The sequence below is a fragment of the Nothoprocta perdicaria genome, unplaced genomic scaffold, assembly GCF_003342845.1.
Source record: "Nothoprocta perdicaria isolate Ctin4 unplaced genomic scaffold, notPer1 scaffold_66, whole genome shotgun sequence".
Classification (NCBI taxonomy): Eukaryota; Metazoa; Chordata; class Aves; order Tinamiformes; family Tinamidae; genus Nothoprocta; species Nothoprocta perdicaria.
The window spans coordinates 3,658,353-3,664,117 of NW_020455932.1; the positions used below are offsets into that span (position 1 = coordinate 3,658,353).

At 49.3% G+C, this 5,765-nt stretch overlaps 1 pseudogene; it reads left to right on the forward strand.

Annotated features, from left to right (window-relative positions):
• The first annotated feature begins 504 nt into the window (after nucleotides 1–504).
• Nucleotides 505–5,129, forward strand: LOC112956680 (annotated as a pseudogene).
• Nucleotides 5,130–5,765: the final 636 nt, after the last annotated feature.

The following is a 5,765-nucleotide window of genomic DNA, read 5'->3' on the forward strand; positions in this document are numbered from 1 at the left end:
CCCTCAGTTGCATGCACTGAATCCAACCACAGGGTGAGAGGAAGCTGCTCTGTGAACAAGATGGCCATAATCTCCTTGCCAGCAAGGAGTGCATCAGTTATTGCAAGAATATATCTGATTCCTCAGTATGATCTTCTTGGCAATAATACTTGATTTGAGAAACTTAGTCCTATTTTGTAGTGCTGTAAATAGGAGGAGAAAGGGGACACATATTGCAGTAAAATTTTACATGTGTGTGTAACTATATAAAAGATAATAAACATATTTTCTTTCCTCAAGATATCATCTGAGGCTTCTCAGAAAATTAAACACTGCTGAGACCTCACAGCTGAGAGATAAACAACTCCCTATTGCAGATGTTCCCAAAGATAATGAAGAAATACATAAAATGGGAAAAGTCAAGTGGGAAGATGAGRGATTTCCGTGAAGAAACAGATGCCGACAAACACTGTGGAGAGCAGCTTGCTAGCAGCATGTCCAGCTGTCCAGCAAACCCGCAGCGCGATGGCCAGCAGAGGTCCTGAAGAGGAGGAAGCTGCTTCTTGTGAGCTCTGCACCCAAGGTCCACACGTGCAGCAGGATGCAAGTGCTTAGAGGCTGCTCCTGCTCCCAGGTGGTGCCCATCAAGGCTGTGGCTGTGGTGGGACAGCTTCTTGGCGCCAGGGCAGGTCAGCACTGCCATAAGCGCGCTTTAAGGCTGGCGCATCTGGATCAGCTCAGGGGCAGAGCAGCACCRGGGAGCTCTGGGGCTTTGTGTCCTGCTCAGCGGCACAGAGACGTAGGGGTGCATTGAACAACTAGACTTTCTGTRGCGGGCAGAAACAATCGAGGGAAATACTGAGAAATGATTCACAGACCACGAGCCAAGCGCCTGCCAGCACAAGCAGCGCGAAGCAGGGCCCCCAGCATCGTGTTAAACAAGCCAGAGCGGGTGCTGGCTTCTCGTTGCACAGCGAAGAGCATGAAGGGGCTGTCCCCCGGTGAAGGGACACAATGTCTGCTCAGCTCACCTCTTCCCAGGAGGTCCAGCACAGGCAACTGTCGATATTTTTTTGCAGGTTTTTCTCAATCATAGCTCAAAGGCTACATAGCAGAGGCTTCACTCGGGGATTGCTGGTGGCACATGTCTGCCCCATGCACAGGAGAACCCGCAAGCCACACTATTTCTGTGGGTTCCCACCCAAAGATTGCCTCACCCAACCTTTCAGCTGGTAGACTTTGCTTCCTTGGAGTGATTTCTGCTTTCTGAGATTGAGATAGAAATAAAAAGCTTTATGTTTCAAATGATCCAGTTCCAATATCCCGGTTCTTGGCATGAACTCTGGAAATGGCAAGTTGGATGGTTGCTTCCATGCATCTGGCTGTGTTTCACACCTGTGTTGGACCACTCCTGAGCCATGAGTGTTGGTTCCAGAAGAAMATGACAGCATGAATGGGGCCTTCTGCAAGGCTGCCTTGCTGCCTCCCTCTCCTGTCCACCTCCGAGTTGGTCCAGCAGGAGTGGATCGTCCTCAGCCTTGCGGCGGCAGCAGTCGGGCTGCGTAGCGAGTGGGGCTGCGTGTCTGCWGTTCCACCTGCCGAGGGCTGTGCCTGGCACAAGCAGCGGGAGGGAGGGCAGCTATCTCTGCGTGCCAGTTGGTGGCAGATCCATGGAAAGTCCTACTTGACRCACGGGGGCTGCGTTATGAGCTTTGCTCATGAGAGCTACCTGCCGCCGCATGAGAGCTGTATCAGCTTCTGTAAGGACTCTTATCAGAACAGAATAACATCCCTGATGGGGGCAAGTGCCAATTCAGGATATTGTTCTAGAGCTGTTAGAACATTAACGTGCCCCATGGTGAGAGTGGGACGTGACCTCTGGGAGCCGTCTTGGTTGCGCTTCTCTCCTGGCGAAGGGCAACTGTAAATCTCATGACCCAAACCTACGTGAAGCAGTAGTGTTCTAGTAGTGTTCTAGGGCTCTAGGTGTTCCCATGGAAGCAAGCCGGGAACGGGGCAGGGTGGGCTCCTGCYGCTGTGAGCAGAGCTGGGAGAGCCCAGGCAAAACAAGGGCAGATCCCTACAGAACTGAGATAAACATCAGCACATGCGTGAGGGAGGACAAAATCTGCAGGAAAAAGGTCAGAGTGGCCTTTTCTCATGCAAATTTGTCAGGGGACACAGAAAAGATGTCAAATATAGGATGATGTCCCAGCAAATTAAATCCAATAGCATGCCTGCAGCACGAACTGCCAGCAGCCTTTCTTCCACCAGGGACAGGTTCATGCCGAGCAGGTCATCGCTGCTCTTTTTCTTCCACCCCTGCAGAGTCATAATTCTAGGTGTGTGTTTTAAAAATTTAAGACTGAAAAAGTAAGACTGAAAAACTGCTTCTAGATGCCATCAGGGTCTATCATTGTGCAGTGCAGCTGTAAAGCCACATTAAAGGGAATGTTCATTTTGAACTTAATAATTATTCATATTATTATCATATTTAATGGAAACAACATTGTTCTTCCTATTTAATTGTGATTTTTTCATTTGAATTTCCTGGAGTGTGATAGAGGGTCCCAAGAAATACTCTCACCATAGTGAGCTGAGGGGCAAAAGATATTAGACAGGCAGTTAAAGGCAGTGAYTGATGATGAACACTCTGGCCAGGTTCCTTCAGGTCTGCAAACGAAGCTCTCATATTTGCCGGACTTTGCTCCCCAAATGTCTAGAGCACCTCGGTCCCTAGCAGGATGCCTGGGTAGAGGAACAAGCTCAGCTACAACATTTCGGTCAAAAAGGCAACCTCTATACCATTATCTTAGGGCAAGAGGCAGCATGTGGGGGATCGGAGGTGTTACCAGACTGTGAATCCCCGCTGTGGGTTTCACACCTGCAGYGGGATATTCTGTTTCACTCCCGTCCTGTCGCTCCATCCCCCGTGGCCYAGAGCGCTCCCCTCCTGCTCCGTGCCCCTGTGTTGCCTCTGCCTGCCCCACTTCTCCCCAGGGCCATCCCAAACCACTTGTTGAAGCGATCCCACCCATCCCAGCCATCGCCCAAGCAATGCCTCTCAACTAGCAGCGCCCTTCCTCCGAACACCTTGGTGAACGGTGAGAACGGGGAAGGTCTCCAGAGCTTGCGGGAAGGACACACGGGGCTAGGAGTAGCTCGGAGCAGGTCCCCTGGGGCCGGGAGGGCTTCAGCTGCGCGGCTGCTCCCAGCAGAGACCTGGCACACGGAGAGGGGGCTGCAAGCCCAGAGGGCAAGTCACTTGCCCTTTCCCAAACACCCGATTAGGAAGATGAGAGTTGGCCCTGAGAGAAGTTGGGCTCTGAGTCTGTCTAGGTAAGCAGCCCACACATCTCTTTGGTCCCTGTGTTACAGAGAGAGGAGGAACTGATCAAAAAGCAACACAAGTTGCCCCAACTCATCATCTAAATTCAGACCAAGTCTCAAAAAAATCAGCCAGAGTCCCCACTTGCAGAAGTGGCACTTTCAGCTGTTCTAGCCTTGCCATGTCAAGTGGAGAAAGATATCGATCATGGACATTTCTACTCATTTGGTGGTGCAGAGAATCAGGGATGATTTGTTAGGTTTCCCTCATAGAACCAATACTGTATTTACTCATATATTTCCTGCCCTAGGTGAGGACAGGAGGGACATGTATCATGAAGAAAGGAGAAGAAAGGAAATGTTCCCATGTCAGCAGGTCCCCAAGCAATTTTGTCTGTCTCTAAGAACTAGAAAAAGAGTCTTTCCTGAAACACACTTATCTGAGAGTATTTTGCCAAGCTCATCATTCTCTGTCTCACTCTAGATCCCAGCATATTCGCACTCCCAAGAGGGTGCAACATTCTGCAGGGCTAGAAGAGGAATTGCTGAAGCCTGCTTGCCTGAGGGCACCTTGTGTCAACACCAGCCTCAGTGTCTGGAGCCGTTAAATCTAAACCATCTGGAAACAGAAACTCCAGCAGACAAAGGCTCCAGGCCCCCTTCATCCTGCCTGGAGCAAGCTCCAAGGGGTAAAGGGGTTCACGGACTCCACTCATCGAGCTAGACAGCACTTCCAGACTTGACAGGGAGGACAGCTCTCTTTGGTGTCCCCATGCCATTTCTGTATCTTCTCTCTACCTGYTGTTTCCAGGTCAGCTTGGCTGGTGAATGGCCCCAGGGAGAGCTCTGAATGGGCGGAGATTTGGTACCAAGATGCCTGGGGTGCAGCCCTTGATGATAACTGGGACCTGAAAGACTCCCCTGTCGTGTGGAGGCATCTGGACTGTTGAGATGCAATATCAGTCCCACATTCTGCTTATTTTGGGAGAGGATCTGAGTCTAGCTGTCTAGATGATGTTACCTGCACTAGAAAGGAGCAGTTCCTCGCTGAGTGCAATCTGAAGGCATGCGGAGAACACAACTGTGGTCACAACAAGAACRCAGGTGTTGTATGCTCAGGTGAGGATGGTGTTTGCAGTACCTGGTGCTCCTTAAGCAACCAGTTTCCATTTACACCTTGATCTTGCAGAACTAGCTATAGGAGGATTACAAGATATCCTCTGGCCTGTTGCATGTGGTCTTATAAAATGCTCTCTCTTGCCCTAGGTTGGCCCAGGGACTCCAGTGAGATCCCCACTGGCAGCCCCAGTGACATCTACATCATCCAGCCCACAGGACTTCACCCACTTGTGTGCTGTGACATGAATGTGACCGATGGGGGCTGGACAGTCATCCAGGCTTTGGGGATGTGCAGAGTGACTGCTGGCTGGGCACCGAGTACATCCATCAGATTGCCAAGCAGAAGGTCTACCAGGTCAAGTTTGTTGTCTGAGGTGCCACAAATGCCACCCAGTTTGCAGACTACAACCTCTTCAGTCTGAAAGATGAATTCTGTGGCTACCAGTTGGCACTGGGCTCCTACATGGGGACGGCAGGGGATGCGATGAGTGCAACCAGTCCTGCTATTGTGCATGACAACGTGAAATTCTCTGCTAAAGACCTGGATCAGGACACTAATAATGGGAACTATGCCTCCAGCTATAGGCGCATGGTGGTTTTCAGCATGGTATTCTGCACAGCTGAATGGCAAGGGTGGCACAAGCCTGTGCAACCACGACTGCAAAGCCTCTCTCATCCTCATCAAACCAGCTTCCTCTTGCTAGTTGCATTTTCCTTTCCCATCTGTCCAACGTGAAGCTAAATCTAGCTGGGCAAAGGGATGGAAAAGGCAAATTATGTCACCGCCAAATCCGTTGTCCTAGGGGCTCTTTGCTGGAGGTCGTCACACCACAGCTACCAAAGAAACCAAGTCGCCTTCCACTTCCTCCTGTAACTTTCCTGCACTCCTCAACTGGGCCTTTCTCCTTTTGCTTAGAGTCAAGTAATTTTCCTTATGTTAATAATGAGAACAATCTAGCTTTCCCAGATCTGTAGTATCCTTCAAATAAAATAGGAAACTGTCAAACAGCCATGGATACATCTGGTTGTGTAAATATCTCTTGACTTCAGAAAAAAAATCATAGTTTTCTCTGCTGAAGATTTTGCTCAAGTTATTAATACAATCAAATCCCCAATCTCTGCACTTTCCGCATTTCAAGCTTAGTAGTTGTTAAATTTTCCAATAAATCTGTATTCCAAAAACTATTGCAACTGTAAATATCTATTTCAAAGCTTTCATATGCTCCCACAAATGAATGTGTTATAAGGTTATAAGGTGGAGTATACTCCAGGTGGAGTATAGCTTTCCTCGAGGACAGGCATTTAGGATGGAAAGACAAAAACAACAAATAAAGAAAACC